General features: G+C 41.3%; 1 long non-coding RNA gene across 1 annotated transcript in view; it reads right to left on the reverse strand.

Annotated features, from left to right (window-relative positions):
• LOC138916568 (uncharacterized) overlaps positions 1 to 25,811 on the reverse strand; it is a 298,642-nt gene that overhangs the window by 92,748 nt on the left and 180,083 nt on the right. The window contains exon 3 of the long non-coding RNA XR_011423842.1: positions 2,956 to 3,011. This is a non-coding gene — a long non-coding RNA (uncharacterized lncRNA). The remainder of the gene's footprint in view (positions 1 to 2,955; positions 3,012 to 25,811) is intronic.

A 25,811-nucleotide genomic window follows, 5' to 3' on the forward strand; every position in this document is an offset into this window, starting at 1 on the left:
AACCATAGAAAAGAAACAACAAAAACAGAGTATTACAAAGCAAGAATACTTGAAGAGGTGAATTGGGGTTCACTATCAATAACTTGACCTCTCTGAATAAGGATCCTGTTGTATAGTGGATAAATAATGTATTTACAGTACATATAAATAACCACAGTAAAAGTGAGAAGTGATAAACACCATTAAAAGAATAAATTGAATCTTAGGGGACCTCAGGGTGAAGAAGAAATTATACTGTCACCTTGAGGCAAAGAGAGACGGGGATGTGGCCATTTCAGCTATATGAATAAGTCTGGATTTTTCTATGGGAAAACGCAGTCTGAATATTAAACCCAATTGAAAGGATTACGAATGTCAAAAGCCACAAATATAAATATGAAAAATTCAATTTTCTTATACTTTTCTTACCACTGAACTTAGTTTCTGCCTCAAATATCCATTTTTTCTACCTAGTAATAGAAAGTTTACCTAATATTTCCAGGTGCATTCAGTCTATTCTGGGTAAATTCTGTCAAGGTAGGTTTAAAATGGGGAAGTCAAGATTTTTAGCCCTTAAAGGGCTGCGCAGGGGGAGGAGCTCATGTAGCGTCAGGCAGTGGTAGAGCAAGGTAGCAGGTCCACAGCCATCCTTGGACCTCCATGGCCTTCAGCCAACATCTAACTTGTCCCTATGATCTGCAGGCCCTGCTGTATCTGGTGCTGATGTCCACAGTGTGCCATAACCTCCAGTCATATGTCCCTGCTGGAGGTCACGCTGCCTCTTCCTGCTTTAGGTTCCTTCAGGGCTGCCAGTCCTCTCTAGACTACCTTTTTGCCCTGCCCCATGGGAATGCTGGGCACGTGAAAGGCTCAGGGGTCTGCCCCAGTCCCTCTAATTCCCGGACACAGCACACTGCCCTTTCCACAAACACTGTTGTCTGAGGGTGGGAAACCCTAGCTCTTTGCTCGCTCTCCCAGGCCTCACTCAGGCACTGAGCACAGGTCCTTTCTGTCCATAAACTCCTTCTCCAAAATTCACTGAGGTTTCTATCAATCCTCTGCCCATAGTTGGAGACCCTGGCAGTGGAGAGGGAACAGGAAGTCACTAGAGCCTAAGTGGTGGTCACATTTCTTCTGAGTCCCCTCCACCCAGCCACAGCCCTTAGCTGCCTTCCAGGGATGAGATGGTCTTACTTCTTCCTTATTTCTCAGGATTAGCCACGGATCTATTATTTAGGGCATAAGCTCTAACTTTTGGTGTTCAAAAAGAAAATAAAAACAGAATGAAATGAGCAATAAAAACAAAAAGTAGATTTTTGGCAACACACACACACACACACATTTTACTCTAAAATATATTGCCTTTGTCCTGGGCTTCAAAAGTCAGTTTTTAGGGGCCCAGTGGCATAGTGGTTAAGTTCTCACGTTCCACTTTGGCAGCCTGGGGTTCGTAGGTTTGGATCCTGGGAGTGGACCTAGCATTGCTTGTCAAGCCAGGCTGTGGCAGTGTCCCACATAAAATAAAGGAAGATTGGCACAGATGTTAGCTCAGCAACAATCTGCCTCAAGCAAAAAGAGGAAGACTGGCAACAGATGTTAGCTCAGGGTTAATCTTCCTCACAAAAAAAAAGTCAGTTTTTAAATTCAAAGACAAGCATTGACTCATTTCTTTCTCTCAACATTAAGCATTAACCCTACCCAGAGGGCAAGAGAAAGAATAAAAGGTGTTACAAGGTACTTTTTTGTTTAAAAAAAGGGGGTATAGGGAGTTAATATTATTCTGAATTTTTTTCCTTTTCAAATTTGTATTAAGACATAATATACATACTGTAAGTTCACACTTGTTTGTGTACAATTCTGAAAGTTTTGACAAATGTATGCAGTCATATAATTGCCACCACAGTCAAGATATAGAACAGATCCATGACCCCATGAGACTCCCCATGACCCTTCTCTCCTCCTACCAGCAGCCCATGGCAAGCACTGATTAGTTTCCTGTCTCTCCAGCATTGCCTTTGCAGGAACATCATGTAAATGCAATCATACAGTATGTAGCCTTTTGAGTCTGGCTTAGCAGTTCAAATATTATCAATTATGCAATGAAGATCAAGCAGGAGAAAAACCAAAAATGGTCTAATATTTGTAAGTTTCCTCTGGTTCATACCCCTGGTTCAACTTGCACAATATCAATTCACTGAACAAAATGTGATGCTGAGATGGGAAGACAGCTCTCCTATGTGGAGTCTCAGCCAAGCTGCATGTATCTGTTCCTCCCTCCATGACACTGTTCCAGAATCACTGACGTTCAGAATATTGAGCGGGGCTGAGTTACACACAGAGCTCTCTAAGTGCTAGTGTCTCCAGTGACTATCCTGAAGACATTTTTGTCTCTTTTATTTAAACCCTTGTCTTTCATGATTAAATAATCAGCTCATTGGTAGCCACAGGGTGCCCATCCCCTGGGATGTTGTGAAATAGCTCCACGCATTGGCTAGGAGGCCAGGATAATTTTGTTCAGGAGGAGAAAAGAACACCACATGCTAGAGCTGTGACAGAACAAATGTTTGCTAATTTTCTGTTTGGGGATTTTCAGTTTTCCACTTGAGTTGTTGCTGCCGAAATGAGAGTTTTCACATTTTGAATATGGCATAATTTATGCAGGAGACATTCAATAATGACTCCAGCTAAAGCCAACTGTAAAATTAGCCAAACATCAATGGGTTCAAAAACAAATGCTCAAAACAATTGCTAATTGAGCTGTTTGGATCTTCAAGTTCTCTTTTTCAGGGACAGAAGCCCTCAGTAAAATAGATCCACAGGAAACTGCAGGCATTTGTCATCCATGTAGCCTAAGAAATCCCATACTGTCTTGATTCAGAAACAGTACTAAATCCCAAGGATGATAACTAGGGAGGTGTGGTGTACCAAAAGGGAGAACCAAAAACCTACCATGATAGTAAATGGGCCCATACTCACCCACGCCCTGGCTCCTCGACTCAAACCTTCTCCATCCAGGAGACATCTGTTCAAAACTGGAAAGACAGGAGATGAATCTCAAGTCACCTGTGAAAGTCAAGACTTTTTAGTTCCATCAAATCACTTCTCTACTGGTTACTTAATAACATTTGTCTAATAAAGGGTTTGGAGTATAAACCATCCGGCCGTGATATTCTCCTCCCATGACCACGGCAGCCATAAAAACCTAAATATATCACACTTTTCCACTGAGCCAAGACTTGCCCCACAAGGCTAAAAGGTGTTTACAATCCAACAGAATTATTACATCAGGTATAAAAACTTGCCATCCTGGATGTTTTGGATATAACAACAGATTGTGAATTAGATCTACACTCAAGACCTGACTGGCATGAACTGTTTCAGACTGTTCACTTGTGTCTCTATATTGACTCTGTTTAAAACAGAGCAGAGAGGGGCTTCCAGTCCCGATGATGATGGACTGACTGGTTTGGAACCTGCCTTTCAACCATAACAGTTATGAAACTGGAAAAACTATATGAGGCAATTGTTTCCAGGAACTGAACAACAGTAAGAACAGCATTGTAACCACTGAGATAAAAGAAATACAGGAGGTGAGCCCATATTCCCCCAGCTTTTTGTTTGGGGGCACTCTCAGAGCCAGGGTGCAGTGGGTAGAAGCAAAGTAGAGCCTGGGCTTCTCACTGAGAAAGCAGGAATGAGAGTTCTGGGCAGGTTAAATAGCTATAATTTGGGCCAGCCCTGGTGGCCTAGTGATTAAGTTCAGCACGTTCCACTTCAGTGGTCTGGGTTTGATTCCCAGGTGCAGACTTACTACACTCATTTACCAGTGGCCACGCTGTGGTGGCAGCTCACGTACAAAGTGGAGGATGATTGGCCACAGATGTTAGCTCAGAGTGAATCTTCCTCAGTAAAAAGTAAATAAATACACAAATAGCTGTAATTTGTGGGGAAATAGTTCCAGAGAGCAGGGAACCGAGAAACAAGGGGTTTGCATGGGGGTTCTGCACGGGGGTTCCCATCAAATTCTTACTCCTCAATGTGGCTATAATACAGCTGTCATCTATTTTCACCTTGTACCCAAATACCAAGCCATCCCATCCATATAGCAAACTCAGGGCATTTCAATCTCCCTCAACTGGTCTTTTGAGACCTCTTACATGGTCAGAAGTGTAAGTAAAGAATGGAGCACCCATGTAAACTACTTACACCCTCTGGTCCTGCTTGGGCTCAATACTGGGTTTACCATTTCTTTCTCAGGAGTGCTAGCTGGTCTGAATTATGACCTGGTGTGTCCTACAGAACTGAACTCAGTTCCAAGTATTTGGTCACTTGGTGCCCCATGTCCAAGTGTTACTGGGCTCTCTACCAGGAAACTGTTCCTAAAAAGGCATATAATTCTAGGCTGACAATGTCATCAGCTTGCTCCAGTCTCCCAGGGACGTACATTGTGATTCTCCATAAGAGGCTTGCCATAAACTTCACATTGCATCTTTTCTTACCACAAACACCTCCCAGACCATGGGGTCTGCTGGATCATATGGCCCAGGGGCAGAGCTGCCTGCACTGCAGTCTGGATCTCCTGCAGAGCCCTTTTTGCTGCTCCAGGCACCACTCAAAGCTTGAAGCCTTCCATATGGCCACCTAAAAGGACTGGAGCAGCATTCCTAGGTATGGAATGTGCTGCCTTGAGACCACAACAAGGTTTTAATGGGCACTTCTTTGTGGTAAGAAATACAAGACATGGCAATTTTTCTTTCACTTTGGAGGAGATATTCCAGCATAGTCCTCACTCTGAAACCCTAAAAACTTCATTGAAATGACAAGTTCTTAAATCTTCATAGTGTTTATCATGCAACCTCTGGAATGCATGTCTTCCCAAAGCATCCAACATCCTAGCCACCTCTTGCTTATCCTCTTTGATTAACATGAGGTAATCAATGCAATTGACCAGTGTGATGTTCCATGGGATATCCAGGAGGTACAGACCTTTTCAGACTGTATTACGACAGAAGGCAGGAATGTTAACATAGTCCTGAGTTAAAACTGCAAATTAATATTTGTGTCTGTCTTATAATTGACATGGAAAAGAATGCATTCACCAAATCAGTAACCATATATCATGTACCTAGGCCTTATTAATCTGCTCTTTTGAGGCCCAGCAGTGTTCTTCCCTCTCATCACCAGTCCAAATGATCCAGAAGTGACCCCTTTGTGGGCTACATGTGCCTGTCTGCTGTGGCAGGGTTGCTCTTAATGCAGGTACCCAGGGAATCTAGTCTTTCCTTCCCTGACCAGCTGTTTGTAAATCTGGTTTGGGGAGCCTCAGCACCATTGGCTACAAGGTCTAACAGCACACTCCTGTTGCAGTTTTCCTGTTAATTGCGTTGGTACCCAGTGTAGCTGGTTGCTAGACTCAGGGGCTTACAGGTGCTATAGGCCTCAGGCCTACAAGACTGTTGTCAGTTCTCTTAGGAGTGTAGCTGAGTGGGGCTGGCCCTAGACATGGGAGCACTCAATTATTTCAGGCTTTGGAAGGTGGGGCTGATCCTTTTTATGGCTATTTGTGAAGCACAGGTCTTCTGCTGCTGATAAGCCTCACCCCTACAGGTCCACACACACCATCAACAGAGTCCTGGTCAGTGCACACTTCCCAACCCCCTGGAGCATACCCCAATGTCCCACTGCAGAGGCCCACACATCTCCACCAATGCCCCCCACAGTTCACCTGGTCCTCACACAGGCCCTGCCCCACAGAGGTAGACACACTCGCCTGCCTGTAGAGGATCAATGTACTTAGTCAATGCAAGCTGACAAGTAGCCTGATGGCTTGCTGTTGGGTGGGGCTGGTCCCTAGGGTGGGCTACCTGCCCTGGCTGAACTAGATTAAATCTGCACTCTAGTGCGTGTGGCAGACTCCTGGGCTAACAGGCCAGGGGGAGAATTTTCAAGGGCATCTGCCAGGTCTGTGTCAGCATGCCTGGACTAGGTGACAACAATGGCCACCACCAATGTCTCAGTCTCCAGAGAGGTCTCTTCTCTCACTGAGATGCACCCAGAGCCCACCAGGTGAGTCACCTTTCACCAAAGGACTGTCAGCCTTCTTTCTGATGACTTTAAGTTGATGAGACAGGTGAGTTTGTGTGTGGGCCTTTTAAGACCCGGGTCTTTTTGGTTTTCTTCTGATAGCTTTTCTGAGAACAGTCCCTGCTGCAGTTAATAGCCAGCAAAGCCAGATAGTAAGACACTCATCTCAGTTGTGCTGAGTCTGAAGCATGCTTCTAACAGTATTGGCCCCTGCTTCAGACCTCACTCCTCCAGGAAGGGCTGAGTACCTTAGGGTGGCTCCTGCCTGGTCAGCTGAGAAAATCCTCTGCTCCTGAAGGAGGCTTTTTTCCTCTCCAGAAGGAATTTCTGCCTCTTCCGTCTTAGTCAGGACTGTCCCTTGTTGTGGGGGTTCTTTTTATACAGTTTTCAGTTTTCTATCCAGAGTAATTTTTCCAAAAATAGTTGTAACCTGGTTGTGTTCATGGGAGGAGATGAGTTCAACGTCTGCTCACACTGCCATCTTGACAAGATTTCTCTGAGTATGGTTTTATTTTTTCTCTATTTGATAAGATGGTCATATTATCTAAAATTATATGGAAAATATTAAAAGTTGTTTGATAAGTTGGAAATAATTATCTGTAAATTTAACTATGTTAAATTAAGCAATATTACAAACGTTCCAGGGGAATTATTTATAGGAATTTCTTGGAAATATTTTTACACTACAAAGAATCCATCTTTGAAAAGAATAATCCTCCCTATTATATTGTATGCTTTGCTGTTTCATATATTAGAATTTCACAACATGGTGCTTTCTGGTGCAGCCGAGTGCAGTGAAGGAAACAGGTTGCCTAAAACCTATAACCAGGGAGAGGATGAGGAAGACTCGGGGAACAGGTCCATGTGTCTGAGAGCTTAAAACTCAGAGAGCTCATGAGTTTCCTCTACCAACGTCATCTGCCAAGGGTATTTAGAAGTCATCTTGTTGGAGATGCTTTTGTTATTACCACTTAATGTTATTGCTACAGAAAGACAGACCAGCTTCCGCTTTTCTTGGTACCTCAAAGAAAAGGACACTGGCTCTTCTCTTTATAAAGGTTTTACTGATAAACATACATTTCATTTGAGTCAATACAGATTTGTATTCCCTCCCCAACGCAGGCGAGATTTTCCACACTGGAATTAGGATTATGCAGTGCATTAGACAAACATAGTTGCTGCCACCACAGAGGAAAAAAAACGGAGAGAAAAAAATAAAAAGCACACTTAGGATAAGTTACCAAGATTTCTTAAAAATACATAAACATATTGAGTCACTGGAAACACAAAGATGATTAAGACACAGTACGTGCCCTCAAAAGGTGCATAGTCCAGGGCGGGAGGTAGATGTGTAAGCAGATAATTACAGTACAGGGGTGTCCTGTAGCAAGCACTTAACTGCCTCATTGTTGCCCGCAGCTTCAATTAACCAAGTTACCCAGCCAAGGACTCTTACTATTCTAGAACAGAAATGTCAATTTATGACCTAAAACTTCCTTGGTGCTGACATCCCATCAAGGAGGTGGTGAGCTCCTACCCAACCTAAAGAGCATTTCCTCTTCCCTAAATGACCTACCTCATGTCACATGTGGGCAGCAAAGCGTTTGTTGGGAGCAGCCAGGAAACTGCTCAGAATCGTCTGTATGTGTATGTGTGTATGTGAGTGTGTGTGTGTGTTTCAACAGAGTCATTATTATGCCATTGCAAAGACAGGAAATAATAGATCCATTTCTTCTAATGAAGAGACAGCGTGTAGTTTAAAGATGGTTTATTAGCTTCCAGCCTATAATACACAAGAGCCATTTGGGCACATAACTCACCTGGCCGGTCCAGAGCTAGACCCATAAAACTCAGCAGCACTTTTTCCCCACCTTTTAACTAAGTAGAAGTTACTGTACAGTTACAGCCCTGTTATATATGATGTTAATAAATGTGCCATACTTACTGTCCACTGTTTTAAGTAACTCTGCTAACCTGGACACATTATCTGAGATTTATATTGCCGCATAAAGTCTGAGGGGAATGAAGGGAAATGGCTTTATAGATAGAATTAGCCTGGCTTTCTCTCTTACATTTCAGACACGGCAGGAGGAGAGCTGTGCAGAGGCACTTGTAAAGGACAAGAAAGGGCAAAAATAACAAAAAAGAACGATTTTGAGGAAAGTCTATGCAGTTTTGCCAATATAGCTGATTCTAGATTTAGGCTTTGGCTGTAATCCTTTCCTGTCTTGACAAAGAAAAAGTCTCTGGTGAAACTTAATATTTTACACCCTTTTGCCAAGTCTCTAGCCTATTTTGAAATTCCACTTAGTGACTGAAGATTAGTAGTAGGTTGTTTGATAAATATTTATTGAAAGAATAACAAACTGTAAAGTCCATGAAGTCTGTGATCAATGCTCTATCTCTTGCATCCAGAAGGGTGCCTAGCACCTAGTAAGTATGCAATAATTATTTATTTCATGAATGGGTGATATAAATAGCAATATGTCTTACTGTTCACTGGTACCATGTAGACTCCAATTCAGCCCTGTATCCCATCTTGAAAGCTGGTAAACAATATTTTATTGATATTTCACAAGTAAAGAGCTCAAGGTAAAAACAAGTGAATTGATGTGGATGACTCTAAATGATGTCATTAAAATGAGAGAAACAGAAACCCTAGGATTCAATAATGTGAATAAAGAAGATGGCAGCAGGCATATTTAAGAGCAAGATGGTCTTGTGGAGTCAGCTTCAACTTCAGAAGAAAAGTCACGGACTCCAACTTCCAGCCTTGAGCCATATCATGTAAACATGATTTAGTAATGCTGGACCATGACCTTATTCCTTAATCATTCTCTCTGGAGCTTTAGCTCTTTGAACTGTGATCTCTATGGTGGAAGCCACAATGCCTTCTTATCTTACAAAGATATACACTAAGTCCCAGTCTGCACCTATGACCCTCAAGCACCATATCCTCATCTCTTCACCATCAGCCGCAGTCCTCATATATGCCCAGTTTGACTTTTTTAAAAAAATGATAATGCAGTGGAAGAAAAGATCCATATGCACAGGATACTCATAAAAGTAAGATGGCTATTCAGGTTATCAATGTCTTTCACAGCCTGAAATACATGACCAATGCTAATTTAAATTTAAAACTATTCATCTTACTCTCCCATATTTTTCTTACTAGTTGCCTATACTATTAGTCCTATAGTTTACAAATACTTGTGACAAAGTCTATTTCTTTCTGTCTTGCTTCGGCCAGTGTGTACTTCTGTCCACTTCTCATGCCCTGAATAGCCTTTTCATCCCACTGTTCATTTTCCTCTTATTCCTTTTCTGCTTTACAGGATATTCTCTTTGAACTAAACTAAGTCGTTTTTACTCAGCTCAAGTGTCTGACCTTATTACAACCTTCAATACTTTCCATTATGATACATTCTAGCATCTTGTATCAGTTAGCTTTTGCTGCATAACAAACTACCCCAAAAGCTAGTGGTTTAAAACAAAAATTATTTAATTGCTTATGTTTTTGTGGGTTGGGAATTTGAGCAGTGCTCACCTGCGTTAATTCATCTCTGCTCCATATGATGCCAATTGGGCTCACTAAAATATCTAAGAACCTCAGGTGGTAAAGCCAGGATGCCCAGGACATCTGGGGCCTCTCTGCACATAGTCTCATTATCCATTAGGGAGCCCAGGCTTGTGCATAGGATTGCAGGATTGTCTGACAAAAGTGAATACTGCAAAACTTCCAAGGCCTAGGCTCAAAAATCACCTAACATCCCTTCCAGCACATTCTATTAATTTAAAAGAAGTCACTATGACAGCTCAGATTCAGGGGGTGGAAAAAATAGACTCAACCTCTTGATGGGAAGAAATGCAAATAATTAGCAGCCCTTTTTTTTTTTTTACAATTTACTACACATTTTAATTTTCAAAAAAAATCCCATAAGCTTTAAGCACAATTAAAAATAGTACAACTTTAACCAAATAATAGTATTTCATTCTTACTCAATGAAATAAATAAGGGGCTAGCAAATTATGGTCTATGGACAAAATCCGGCCTGCCACCTGCACCTGTTTTTGTACAGCCCATGAGCTAAGAATGTTTTTTACATTTTTAAATAGTTAGGGGGAAGAAAACAAAAGAAAAATGACATGTCATGACACATGAAAATTATATGAAATTCAAATCCAAGTGTCCATAAATAAAGCTTAATTGGAACACAGCATGCCCATTTGATTAAATATTGTCTATGACTGTTTTCACACTGCAATAGCAGAACTGAGTAGTCACAGCACAAACCTTATGGCCTGCAAAGCCTAAAACATTTAATGTCCAGCCCTTTACAGAAAGTTTCCTGACCACTGAAGTAGATATTATTATTATCTCCGTGATATTAACTAGGAAACCAAAGCTTTAACAAGCTAAGTAGCTTAGAGACAGAATTTGAACTCAGATCTGCATGACTCCAAAACTGTCACCATACTTACTCCCAGCAAAATGACAATGACTGCCATTTACTGATTACATAGCTGTGTCATAATGCCTTAGCCTTATGACAGCCCTGTAAGAGGGTGTGATTATCCCCATTTTAGAGATAAAAAACTGGAAGGCGAGTTATGGCATAATTTGACACATTCTATATGACTAGTGAGTGGCACAGCTAAAATGAAAATCCAGTGTCTCAGACCTCAAAGCCTGAGCTCCCAGAAAAAGGTACACAAGTAATGGAGAATTGGACAGACACCACCTTAACCAAGACGTCAAACATAACATCACCAAAAACAGGGCAAACGGGCCTTGTAAGCCTTGTGGTATCAGACGCAGAGGAGATAATGTCACCCATGGAATACTCCAGTCAAAACTGTTTAAGCACAGTTAACTCATGGGGAAACAATTTGACACATTCAAGTCGAAAGACATTCTACCAACAAGCAGTGTTGGCTCTTCAAAAAGTCATAATCATGAAAGATAATAAAAGACTAGGGAACTGTTCTCAATTGAAGGAAACTAAAAGGGCATGATGAGTAAACGCCATGTGCAACCCATGACTGGATCCTGGATAAGAGAAAAAAATATAAAAGACAATATTGAGACTGTTGGAAACATCTGAATATGGATTGTGTATTAGAAATAGTATTATGTCACTGTTGCACTTTCTGACTGGGATCACTGCCTTGTGGTCATGTAGGAGAATGTCTTTGTCTTTTGGATATAGTTGCTGAAGCATTTCTGGACAAAGTGTCATGATGTCTGCAAATAATTAAGTGTGTAGGGTGGGTATGGTGTGTGTGTGTGCGTGTGTGTTGTGTGGGGTGGGAGAGACAGAAAGAAAAAGGGAAGGAGAAAGGGAGGAAGGAAAGGTAGACAGTGATAACTCTTGGTGAATCTCGGTTAAGGGCACGTGGATGTACAAGTCCTGCAGATTTTCTGTACCCACAGCTTTGCTCTCACCATTCTATCACGTATGCTGTTAAACACAGAAAACCCTAGTCCGCTTTCCTCACTCTTCTCATCAGCTCCCCTCTGCTCCCAAATGCAAACACAGGTTTTGTGTACTTCTGAAACTGAGGGGATGCACCTCTGGACATCAGATGAGCAGGCAGTTGTAAAAGAACTTCTGTTCATGCTTTACAAGAAACTTTGACACTTTGGAGAGGTTAAAGTTTCCATTCAACTTGTCACACTGTGCTAGTTTAAAGCCTTTAAGTACACCAACCCCTCTCTCCACAAGCAATTTCCACAGGCATATGTGTTTGCAACACACAGACAGGCTGCTATAAGTGCCCATTAGTCTTCAAACATGAAATGCCCCCCAAAATGAGTTACAGTAAAAAACACATACTACTTCAAGTGAAAAATAGCAAAATGCAGCAAAAGTTCAAAAGGCAGGAGTTGAACAAGATGATCCCATTTCATGCTACATTAATATGTCAGTCTAATTTTATATGGGAATGAGCCTTCATACTTCCCACCCAGAATTCTGAAATATGTAGGTATCCAAGCAAGTAAATCTATTTCATAAATGGGGAGGTAGAGAGAATTGCACCTGCCGTTTAGGAACTTGCCCAGAATTTTTAGGCTAAAGGATGATAAAAGAGAGAGAAGAAGGAGGGAGGGAGGGAGGAGGAAAGCATGGAAGAAGGGAGGAGAAAGAGGGAGGAAGGAAAGAAGAAAGGAAGGAAGGATGTCTGCCCCATTCTACCCTAAGCAGATTTAGGTCCACAAAGTACTTTTGTTCTGTTGGAGAGAATACAGGGCTTGGTTAAGAGCATGGATGCTGGAGTTAGACTGTCTGGAGTTTTTATCTTGGCTCTGCCACTCACCAGCCATGGGGGTCTTGATCCTAGACAAGACTCAACCTCTCTGTATGACAGTTTCTCCATCATAAAATGGCAATATTACCTATTGCTAAAGTTACCATGAGAGTCAGGTTGAGAAAATTCATAGAAAGTGTTTAGAACAAGGCCTAGTATGTAGCAATAAACTTTGAGCTACTGTTATTTCAATCATTTCGGATCAAGTAGGGGGAAATGTAAATCATCTCAGGTCCAAGTGTCAAAATTAGCATCATTTTATATAGCTGTCACACTGTCTCACCAACAATTGTTGAGAGGAATTAGCTTTTTGGGTCTCTTATTTCTACTCACCTTCAAGTGGTTAATCCATAAATGACCAATTTATTTCACACTAAATCCCCAAAAATAACTATTTTATAATCCAAATTCCATGTGCCTCATCAGTCTGTAACTGCAAACTAATGCTACATTTTCTTTCAATGATCAGTTTCTTTCAGCGTCAGCCCCCCTTAGCCTCATTGCCAAAAATTAATTTCCCCTCAAAGTGCCCCTTGATTTTCTGGAGACCTTAAAGAGACACACAACACCTTAGTCTGTGAGACACACTCGCCACAGCATCCCTTCCTCCTCTGCTCCCCTTTAGCCGATATTCCTGCCTGAGGAGCCATTTGGGGAAGCCTTGGTTCGCTGGAGCCCATATCTGTCACATGCAGTCTCATATACATGCAAAGAGTGGTGTCCCTGTACGCCTCCAAAGCTAGCTTCTATGGAGGACATTTGTTTGTTGATGTTGCTGTTTTCTGCCTCCAGGAATAGCACCTCATGGTCCTCTTGGTGAACTATGTGCCCAGCACTGTCAGTCTGAGCAGTCTGGGTCGCCTTGACTCCAGTGCCAACATGTGATCCCATTCTGACTGGTAAGAGTCAGGCCCAAGACTTTTGTAGCAAATTGCTGAAAATAAGGGATTAAAATGAAAACCTAGAACTGCTGGCAGCCACCTTGCCATCACAAAGGAGTCAAACTAAGATGCCTGAATAGGGAGCCAGTATACACGAAAGCCAGGTTGGAGGGCTAGAGAGATAACCAGGTGGTAATGATTTCATTTGAGCCTCTGGATCCAGCTATGCCTGAACCTAGAAGACCCAGCCAAGAATACTTACATTAAGAGAGCTAATAGATGTCCTTTTTGCTTTAATCAGTTTGGGTTGGATTTTACTATTATCTGACACTGAAAGCATTCTAAATGATACTCCTTCTAATCTCAGGAGTGCCACAGCCTTTCTGGGCTTCACACAGAAGCAAAGAAGAGGGGCTTCCTTCTAAACTCTACACCCAACTGAGTCATTAGGCCTGGATAAAGCCCTGCCCTCACTCAGGGTCTTCCAAAAGTCTGATCACATTCTGGTCCTAATTTTCCTACATAGAGAATTTTAAAGCCAACCCGGTTTTCCTGACCCCAAACAGACACTGAAATGTCAGTTCTGTCCTTTCTATTACCAACCCGATTCCCTCCCCACAGCAAAAATTCCTCCCTCCTGATCAGTTACAAAACAGAAGCTGCAACACACCTCAATGGGTGGAAACAGATGTGAGGGAAAGAGAGTCGTGAATGAAGATTATTACTTAGCCTGTCAGAAATGCCCTGCCATACGTCATTGCTTATCTCTGTGCTGTCTGAACTACTACTTTTTGCTTGATTATCACAGACTAAGATTATGTGCCACTCAACTTTTAAAAGAGGCTTACTCATAACCTTGGACCCCCAATTTTGCGTTTCCTATGAAGTCCAATCTTAAAATGGATTCATCCACTACTAGATTTTTGGAAACATGGCTCTCTCTGGGGAAGAAAGAATAGAGAATTCAAGTTGAGCATTATAGCTGGAAGAACTTGGTTAAACATGACTCAGTCACACGTTGCCTTTCAAAACAAATCTGTAACAACTTTTAAATCACCTAGTCTTTCACACAGGCGTGAAAATCAATTTTTTCTCCATTGATTTCTACTGTTATCTCCTAGAAAACTCGGGATCTGACTTTTAATCATCATCATCATCATCATCGGCAATACCTCCATGGGCTAATAGCCTTGATATTCTTCCATTTGATAAATTTAATGAAACAGTGAAGCATATTGATGTTTCTTTCCACCATCAATTTTTCTAGTTATTGAATTTCACCCTTTTTCTATCTTCCCACTTCTCCCAATTGTTAAGGTCATTTTCAATTTCAATCCTGTTTCCAAGGCATTAGCCAACACATCCAACTTGCTGTCAATGGGATATTTAATAAGCACACTCATTCTGCTATCCAAGACATTAATGAAATTTCTCAGCACTGCAATAGAACTTCTCTCAAAGTGTCTTCTCTCCCTACTTTCAAGTCACAATGACTTGTTGACAAATACTTTCCATTAGAGCCAGCTGTGTACTTAACAGTAAAATGAGCTAAACTCTATTTTCTCAGTTTCTTGATGAATATGACATGTGGGACTGGATTTTAAAAGCTTCTGGAGGCATAATGAAGGATTGAAACAACCCTGACAAAATAAAGAATAGCAACTCTATGGGGCAGTAAACCCAATCTTTCATATTTTTTCTATTATTTCTAAGGTCCTTGAATCTTTAGGACCACCACTCCTTATTTGTTGGAGGCAGAATGAGTTTTGAGCCAAACACACCTGGGCTAAATCCTACCTCTGCCACTCTGTGGGACTTTGGGAAAAAGTAAAATAAAATAAAATAAAGCTTTTTCTGTTTTCCCCCTTCAGCCTGTTTCCTCAACTGTAGAATGGGCTTCATTCTTAGCTTTTAACATTGCTTCAAGGACTAGCAACATGCTTGGCCAGAGTATAAATTCAGTAATAAGCTGGTCTTCCTTTTCTGTCTCATTTGAAAGGTTGTCTACATTATAAAATCTCACTTCAGTAACCTGCATAATAAGTTTGTGTATCTATTCCAGTGGATTTTATACATTTAAACCCTTCCTAATTTCTTACAACCTGGGGTTGGGGGGGTGGGGCATTGCAGGTTCAAGCGCAGTTTTGGAGTCAATCAGGGTGAACCCGATTATGCCACTTGTTAATACGGACCTCAGAAAATTTTCTCTCAAAGTCTGTTTTCCCTTCTAAAAGGGGAGATTATAATAGTACATAGCTGTCTTTTAAATGTTTCTTTTAAGGGTTACGCTAGATTTGGAGCACTCAGCACAGTCTTTGGCTCATAGTAGCACTCAACAAATGAATGTTGTAACAGGATCAGGTAATTCTCACTGGAACCTTACCCATGTGCAATGACTTCTAATGTATTTGCTAGAATTCCTTCCACTTCCCATCTTCTCTGTGATTAAATAGTATGTTCCATGCAAATAGGGACCAAGCTGGTTTTACTCAATTTCACAGACCCTGCTCCTAGAACAGTGACTGTCACATAGTAAATGCTCAACAAGAAACTGTTGATTAAACGATGAATGAGTGCATAAATGCACACATCTTTGAGTTCATGCCAATAAAGTCTGAATAAGTTTGAGGGAAGTTCTTCACTGATTCTACACACTTTATTAACATGACCACCACCTCTGACTCCTTAATTCAGGCTTTCCTATTTTCTAAAGTGCATCAGAGTTCAGCATAAAAAGACTTTAGGCAACATAGTACGTGTAGTTAACAACATGGTATTGTGCACTTAAGAATTTGGTTAAAAGGGTAGATCTCATGTAAAGCTTTCTTGCCTTAAGAAAGGGGGGAGCACAAGGAAACATTCAGAGGTGATGGGTATGTTTATTATCTCATTGTGGTTTTAGTATCACAGGTGGACACAGTATGTTTAAACTCATCAAATTGTGTAATTAAACATGTGCAGTTTTTTGTATTTCAATTTTACCTCAATAAGATTATTTGAAAAAAAATAATTTCGGGTTAATCTCTAAACTTCAACAGCATAATTTATTTTCCAAAAATTTGTGAATTCTCTCACCCTCAAAAAAGGATTTATTATTAAAATGTAAGTACAAACAAACCTAAAATGATTTCATGATGGTCTGACAGAGCCGTGGTTCTCAAACTCTCATCCAAATTCTTCAGTTCACAGACGGAATGATTGAGTGTCCTCGGGAGATCCAAGAGCGTAGATGAATATACAACCTCCTACACACACGCTAAATGTTTTTAAGTGTCATATTTTATCACAAACACATAATCCAATGCACAAAGATGCAGGCACAAGGATTTGCATCACACTCATGAAAAATGAGAAAAATCTAAATGTACAAAAAAATAACTAACTAAATGAATTATAGTTTACCTCAGTTATGAAATTTTGTGTAGCTATTAAAAACTATATTACCTAAGAATATCAAAATAATTAAAATATTTTCAAAATATATTGTTAAATGAGAGAAGCTGGTTACAACATCTAGTTATCATTACTAAGATGACAATAAAGTGATTTTTCAATCAAATACCCATAGAGGCAAAGATAATAGGAAAGGATACAGAATTGTGGAAGATGGAAAGTAAATGGACATGTGGCAGCTTTCTTGTAACACAAATGAATTTAAACTTGAAGCAGACCCCAGGAAGCCCTGGGAGTAGATGCTATATGCTGCAAAATCCCAGAAATGCTTGAGAATAAAGAACATCACCTAAAGAAAAATTGTTTAAATAGCCTTACAATGAAGCATTTAAATCCAGGATCACTCTCAAACCCCACTCCCATTCCTGTAGAAAACTAAGAATTTACTTGCTGAAAGGCTGACTCAAAAACACTCTGCACTTGGGGTCACTTGGCACAAGTGAGGTAGAGGACCATACTAAAAATATGTGGATTCAGTGAAATTTTAAATACTGAATCAGGAAGTCTCTGGCCCCCTTCCTCCACTCACCTCAAAAAATGCTAAAGTCTCAAGTTCTTTCCAGCTTGGTCTTAGGGCTTCCCTCAGCATTAGTTTCTTCAAAATTGTTTCACTCGGCAAATTTCAAATTTAAACAGGATCTCAGGGGGAATGTTGAACCTGCTAAAGAAACTAAGTGTTTTAATCATTTAACAGCACTTTTTATAAACAACTTTTATAATCTTCACAAAAGTTTATAGCTTTCTTAGTGCTGATTCTTCAGGTCTACCTGGAAACACTATACTTGTAATTAATTTTTTTAATTACATCCTTAAGCTGCAAAATGGCCTTTCTTAGCATATAGTCCATAGTTGACACTTTTCACTGCGCCTCCTCTGTCTTCTCCCAGCTGGTTCACCTTAAAGTCATGGTATTAGGCGAGTGTACCTCTGTGGATCTCAAGCTGGGAATGGCGAGGGAAGAGGCACCATGTACACCCCAACTGTCTCCCCAACTCCCAACCAAAGCATGAATCAGGAACCCAAAGAGGTCTCTTTAAATTATACACACCCGGACCTGCCTCCCAAAACTCTTCAGATCCTCCAACTATCTCCAAGAAGAAAATCACCACACACCCATAGAGGATGTAACGAACACATAAGAGGAGCAGAAAATAGAGTAAGAACTACAACACTACACAATATAAACACCTGACCAAACCGAACAATCTCTACAAAATTTGAGTTTGGGAGAATGCTGTGGAAATATGACATCTAAGCCCTTTTCCATTTGATAATTTCTATAATTTTTTAGTGGAAATAGTGCCGCTCCCCTTCTACGGGAATTGGCATATGACCCAGGTTGGGCCAATCACCCCTCTATCTCAGTGGGCAGGCATGAGACCTAGCCAATCAGAGTGTTTTCCTGGGATTTTTTCAAAGTGGAGCTAGTATGAAAGTGCTTTTTCCACTTTGGTCAAGAAAGTATAAGTATACGAGAGCAAAGCTTCCAGAGAGCATGTCCTTCACCCCAGAGATAAGCCAGACTAGGAAAATAAACCTGGTGCACAAAGAAAAATGGAGATCAAGAAAGAAAAGAAACAATCCTGAAGGGATTTTGGTTTCTAATTATAGGCAAACCTATGACTTCCCCTTTTGCCTTGAATTAGTTGTGAATTGGATTGGGTTGCATTTTTACTACTTCTGAACAAGAGAGTTTGGTAATTCCTATTCTATTTTAAATTGTAAACTCTGGGAGGGTACATACCAGGCTTGATAGATATTATACACGGAATACACTACCTGAATAGTGGTGGCCGTAGTGGCAATGGTGAGGGTGACGTTAACAACAAAACCTATTGAATGCTGATTACATCCCAGGCCCTGCTTTAGTACCACCACAGTACCTATGATATGGGTACTATATTATCTCGATTTTTACAGTTGAGGAAACCGAGGCACCTAGACATGAGGTAATTTGCCCAAGATGGCGTAGCTAAAAAATTACACAGCCAGGATTTGAACCTAAGCACTCTGGCTCCAGAGCCCACACTCAAACCACCGTAACAGTCCTCCTCATCATGACAAGTCAGTTAACTGGGCAGTTAACGATGTATCATCTACATTAAAGCACAGAGACCAAAATTACTCTCAACTTTGAGAATGTTTGACCTTCTGAACATTCCAACTGCTTGACATTTCAGATCTTAGTGAAAGTAGCCTACTTCACTACCGGGATTTACATGCGAATTTCTTGGAAAATGCCCTGAGGAAACAGCTCCATCTGTAAGTAAATGGAACATGATAAATGATGACAGTCTAATGGGAAGTGCCTTGCAGAGGCTGAACACCCTGAACTATTTCTACTTGACTTGTGGTTTGACCTAGAGCCAATCGCTCCACCCTTGACCTAGACTCTGAGCTCTGTTTATTTCTGATTTAATAAATGGTAATTTTCAATGTCTCCTCACAATAAAAAGAGGGCATTTTTAAGGCAAATGACAGCAATGCATAAAGCTTTTCATGTTTCTTAGAAGATATTAGCTAGACAAATATAAGAGAAGTTTGTAATCTCACTGTAATAATATTAGCTAAAACCTATTGAGTGCTTACCAGGTGTCAGCACTTTACAAAGTCTGTGCATCAGCCCATTTAAAGCTCACAGGAACCTTATATTGCAGATACTACCATTATTTCCATTCAACAGGTGAGGAAACAATATTTGGGTGGTTAAATTACTTGTGAATTTTTTACATAGTGTGATGGTTCTTAACCTTATGCGTCAACTTGGCTAGGCTATGGTGCCCAGATGTTCAGTCAAACATCAGTCTAGATGTTGCTTTGAAGGTCTTTTTTAGACAAAATTAACATCCAAATCAGTAGCCTTTGAGTAAAACAGATTTCTCATCACAACGTGGGTGGGTCTCATGTAATCAGTTGAAGACATTAAGAGAAAAAAGACTGAGATCCCCCGAGGAAGAAGGATTGTGCCTCCAGACTGTCTTCAGATTTGAGCTGCAACATCAAGTCTTTCCTGGGTCTCCAGCCTGCCCTGGAGAATTCAGACTTTCAGGCCCCACAATCACATAAGCCAATTTCTTAAAATCTCTTTCTCTCACTCTCTTTCTCTCATGTATGTATGTCTATGCATACATCCTATTGGTTCTGTTTCTCTGGAGAACCCTGACTAACACACATATACTCATAGTAACTGGAAAAGTTTGGATTTAAACTGAGTCAACCTGATTAGAAAGTCCACCCAAAGGTTTTTTCAACTCATAAAATTTTTTTAGCCATTCTCATTCTTTGTGGGGCCATGGCTCTAGTGTCTCTGAAAACTGGCAGTACCATTGGTCTCGGAAAAAAATAAATAAATAAAGACAAGAGGTAGTCTATCACTTTCTTGTATGGAATTTATTTCTCTTGCCCACAGTCTAAATTTAATTAAGCCCAATCAAGCATCTTTGGATCCTGCCCTCCAAATCTGTGTGATTTGTCATCACTCAGTGCTAAACTCCACTGTGTACAGTTATTTAGCTTGTCACATACCCTCTTCCCTAGCATCTCAAGACCATGGTGAAATTCAATCATGGGCACACGTCTCTTGCAATGGGAGAAGGAGCAGGGCTAATAGAAAGTAGAATAGCAAAGTGGAAAGAGCAGCCTTTGAAGTCAGGCAGATTTGGGTTTGAATCCTGACTTGATCACAGACTCACTTTATAACCTTGAGCAAACTGCTATAAGTCCCTTAACCTCACTTTTCCTACCTGTGAAATGGAGAAAGCCGTACCTATCTTGAAGTATTGTTTTGAAAACCAAGAAAACAAGCAGAGCAAAAGCACAGTGGATGTATTCAAGAAGGCACTTCCCCTTTAGAATTTAAAGCCACTTGTCTGTTTCTTAAGCTCATTTATAATCAGGCAACTGTTGTTGTTTGACCGTATTTCATTGACATTGCTGTGATCTGGGGTGAAGGCTAAGTCCACAATTATTCCATCTTCTATCTGACTTGGCAGCGTGTCACACAGAGTGCTTTAAAAACCCTGGGCTCCCTTTAGAGACCACAAAAAAAGAGGGTTAAGGGTGGAATCAGAAAATCAATTTAGTTTCCGTCTAGGCAGCCTTTTTGCTGTAATGTTTCTTGAACAACATAATGGCTCTGTGGAGCTGATGACAGAGGGCAACAGAAGAAACAGCCCAGTTTTGATGCAAACTCGTCTGTTGCAGCTAAGCTGGCATTCCAAGGACAGCAGATTCCTCAGCACTGGAGGCAATACTTGCAGAAACTGTAGCAATCAGCCACACTCAGGTACGCCCAGAGCATCTAAGAGCCAAGCTCTGGGTTGGGTATACTGCCTGCTGTCTATACTTTAATTCTGTAAATAAGGCTTGTTTGTTTTTTACTGGCTGTGAGGTGCAGTGGGATTCTGACCTCCACCCCCTTATCTGTATGCCCATGTCCTAACCGTCTTTCAAGGCCCAGGACAATGGCCATGGCGTCAGGGAAGCTTCCTCTGATGTTCCCAACTGGAAGTCAGCTCTTCCTCTTTTAAACCCCCACCAATCTTGACCTCTGTTTTTCTTAATACCTTTTCCATTTTCCCCCATTGTTTTACATGGATGTGTTTTTATAAAGTATCTTCTCTCACCTATTAGACTGCTTTTATGCCACCAAATCACTGAGCTCAGTGTCTGGCACTTGAACATATAACTCAGTATATCTTTGCTGAACAAAAGTATTAAGATATGGTCCCCACCCTGCAAGAATGGACAAGCCTACACAGGAGAAATAACACCAACTACATTAAGGCAATTATTATGGATTTGATATAAGAATTGTTAAGGAGCTGGCCCGGTGGCGTATTGGTTAAGTTCGCACATTCCGCTTCTCTGCAGCCCGGGGTTTGCCGGTTGGGATCCCGGGTGCGGACATGGCACCACTTGGCACGCCATGCTGTGGTAGGCATCCCACATATAAAGTAGAGGAAGATGGGCATGGTTGTTAGCTCAGGGCCAGTCTTCCTCAGCAAAAAGAGGAGGATTGGCAGCAGATGTTAGCTCAGGGCTAATCTTCCTCAAAAACAAAAAAGAATCGTTAAGAGAAGGAAGGTGTGGGTTGGACTGGTATACTCAGGGAAGGCTTCTTGAAAGAGTAAGGAATGAATTGGGCCTTAAGGGTTGATTTTGAACTGCATAGAGAACAAATAGATGGAAGGCAGCAATAAAGACAGGAGAGTGGAAAGTGCACATCTTTGCCTAACATAGTGAAGAAAGATCTTAACAGGGTACAGCTCAAGGAGGAGAGGGAAACAGTACAGAGGGACTGACTGTGGCCAGAAAAATGTAGGACCTTGAAAAGCGACAACACAATCACTAAACAGAAGCCTGGGCTCAGTTCCCAGAACAGCAATGACTGACCTGTATATGCCTTAGTTGACAGCTGTTTAGAATTCTGCGGTGGAACATCATCAGTTCACTTCTGCAACACCCTGTGTCTTAATGAGCATGATTTGTAAAATACTTAAATGAGGCTGGTCCCCAGCTCAGAAATGACGGGAAGGTGAACACGGGTGCACTCACCCTGTGGGATCCCACAGGACTTGTACATAATCTTCTTCAGAGCACAAACCATACACTGTTGTAATGTCCTTGTCTACATGTTCATAATCCCCAGTAGGCATGAATTTCTCCAGGATATCTTAGTCATGGATTGTGTAATTATAAGAGAAAAAGAAGCCCACCTTTTTTTAAAAAAAAAGAGAAAAAAGCTTAAATAAAGAGAAAGTTATTTTAAGGTTGCAGTGCAATCCTACAGATCACAATGGGGGCGAGTACAGGCAGTCCTCCCCAGAACCGGGACGTGTCCAGTCTCTCCTTCTGCAGCCTCTGTGTTATCACGTCTGCCAAGCCCTGGACCTTTGGTCCTCCCACCCTCTGAAGCACACCTTCCTCTCAAAGACAAACCATATTTCATGGATTCCAGAATTCACATTTTCCCAGATTTAACATCTCTATATCCCACAAATAGCTTAACTTCCAGTGACATACGATGCAGTTGGGGCCATGAGTTCCTCAGGTAGAAAAGCAGAGCACCCAGGCTTGAGAATGGTATCACTACATCAGAGGAAAATTCCAGAGTCCAGGGAAGGACATTTTTTAAAGAAATGCTCCATTACCAATGCTCTCAATGGCACAGGAAATAATACAGGATAGAAAAAGTGATTCCCAAGAGTTGGACTCTGAAGATGAAATTTTAAGAACACCTTAACGGTTTATTTTGCTTGTATTTTCCTGGCAATGAGAAACAGGAAAATTCAAAAGCATAACATATAAGAGAAAAAAACTATAATTAAAAAGTCTAAAAGAGGGGCTAGCCCGCTGGCATAGTGGTTAGGCTCATGTGTGCTCCACTCCGGGTTTGGATGCCAGGCACTGACCTACACACTGCTTGTCAAGCCATGCTATGGTGGCATCCCATATACAAAATAGAGGAAGACTGGCACAGATGTTAGCTCAGGACCAATCTTCCTCAAGCCAAAAGAGGAAGGTTGGCAAGAGATGTTAGCTCAGGGCCAATCTTCCTCACAGAAAAAAAAAGGTCTAAAAGAGCTCTTTCAACCCTTGTAAAATAAAAATTCTAAATGATGAAAAGGCATCATGCCATAGTATAAGCAGCAGATTTTGTCTTTCTGAGTGGCAGACTTACAACTGATGATGTCTTTTACTTGCTGCTTCCCTTTGACTCCAGGTAACGGTTGCCAGGTCTTCAGGTCACAATTCTAAATGACATGAAGAGCAGGCCCAATTCTGTCTGCTTGCATCGACCTCTATCTTTTGCTTTCAGATTTCCAGGAAAGACAGCATACTTGCCCCAGCTTCAGTCAGATGTCCACCCCAACTGAATCAGCTAGAAGTGAGGGGAGTAGAATCAGTATAGATTAGAAGAGGAAAACTTGCGGGGATAGACACAGCCAGGATACCCAAAGAAGAGGAAAGAAGTGCATCTGGACCAGAAGCAAATGAGGTACTTCATTGCCCCAAGTGGTGGAGAGGTAGCATGCCAGAACCAGGCTCTTCTTTTACTGGTGTTATTTTTGTTTCGTTTTGTTTTTGGTATATTGCTAGGATCTCTTTTTGCAAATTATCTCTTAACAGACCACCTGTAGACTTTTTTCATAGACTCAGTTCTCAACTAATTCTTCAGTCTTATTTAACAGAGCCCTGAGTTTAAATACCCCTAATGCCAGATATTACTTGCTAATTCTCCATACCATCCCCTTCCCTGTATCAAAAGGGGCTGAAAGCGTGGAACTATATCACTCAGAATCCCTCTGCCAGCAGAGTTCCAGTGAGATGTGGCCAAGAGAGACCCTCATGTGAGACCCAGAAAGGAGAGGAGAAGGTGGAGCCAGTACTCTCTGACAGTATATGTAGGCAGCCATGTGGGGGTTGGCATTTGCCAGGCATGGGTTTTGCTCGAGGCTTTCAGCTGTCTTCCTGAGGCTCACCCACCTGGGAGTGACAGCCAGCCAAGATAAGTAGCAAACTACCTGAAACCTTTACCCTTTAGGATTCCTGAAAGCCTGGAGTGGCCATGCTGACCTTTGCTCTCTAGCCTTTCAACGGTGGTGTAACCTTCTAATCTCCTTTATTAAATGGTTTCCTATTCAAAATACCTAAGATGGCTTCTGTTGTCTTTACTGAACCCTGACTGGCCCATCCTTTTAAATAGTGGTTCTCAAACTTATACGTGCATAAAAATTTCTTGGAGGGCTATGTAAAAATTCAGATTTGGCAGTTCTGGAATGAGCCCAGAGAGCTGCATTTTTATCAAGCATTCCAGGTGACTCTGACGCAAGTGGCCTGAGTCCACACTGAGAAACACTGCTCTAAATATATAGGTGAGGACTCCTGAGCCCTGTGGACCCAACCACTCTTACTGGAAAATATTCTGATGCCCAGATCAATCACCCCAGATAAGCAGTACTCTTTGCAACCTAGTGCCCCAAACAAAGGTTATTCCTATCTGGAGGTGTGCTTATCATATTCTTCAAGTTGCTAGCTCACCAGAAACCTGTTATATCTGAGAAAATACTTATCTATGTAGTGCAAGAGAGTTTAAAGATGCAGAGAGCAGGGTTGGACCTAGGATCAAATCCTGGCTTTGCCATGTACTAGTGTATGACATTAAGCAGGTCACTTAACCTCTCTGAGCATCAACTTATTCATCTGTAAATACTTACCTCACAGAGTTGATCATCATATATAATAGGCTTAATGTCTAACTTTGCCACTCACACCTTGAAATCCATAAACATGGGAACTATAGATATTTATTGTTTTATCATCAAACTTTGTTCAACAAATAATTATTGAGCACTTAATATATGCCAGACTATACGCTAGATCCAAATGAGGATATTATGCTTAACCCAATGTTTAGAAGAATTCACGCTCACAAAATTTTGTTCATCATCACCATCAGCTAAGATCAGTGGCTTACTTTTAAGAGCCTGTTGTAAATGCCAGATACATGAGTAAGTCATAAAGGGCAAACAACAGTATGTAAAAAATAATACTTCATACAATAATAGCAGCATCGTATTATATCAACAGAATCAAAGTGTGATGGAAGGAAATAGTTAAATCCTTACATTGGAGCTAACCAATCTGGTCTTATCACGCTCAATGGCAGCTGCACAGAGAGCATGGCTCTTAGAGCAAGACTGGCAGAAAATGATCTCATTGCCACTCAATGGTAATGAGATTTTCTAATTTGGAGTTTTAACTTGGCATTCTCTATCTTGTGAAATGCTTCCCAAATTAGACTTCCAGCACCTATGGGGAAAGACCCTGAATGCCCATTAATTTGAAATGAACCATCAGTTCACACCCCTTCTGGTTCCCTGAGTGAATGGTCATTGCACTTGGTAATAGGCTGTCACTCCTGGGCATCTGATCTGACCTGAGCCCCACTGATGCAGGAGGACAGAAGACACCCCCCGTTAACTGAAAGAAGCCCTTATGTCCTCCTCAGCTCCCTGCATGTGTGAGCAGACACCAAGATTGATGGTGGAGAGCCTCCATTTGCACTTTATGCACTTAAAGTGACGAGGCTAGACCCTGGGA

The sequence above is a fragment of the Equus caballus genome, chromosome 12, assembly GCF_041296265.1.
Source record: "Equus caballus isolate H_3958 breed thoroughbred chromosome 12, TB-T2T, whole genome shotgun sequence".
Lineage (NCBI taxonomy): Eukaryota > Metazoa > Chordata > Mammalia > Perissodactyla > Equidae > Equus > Equus caballus.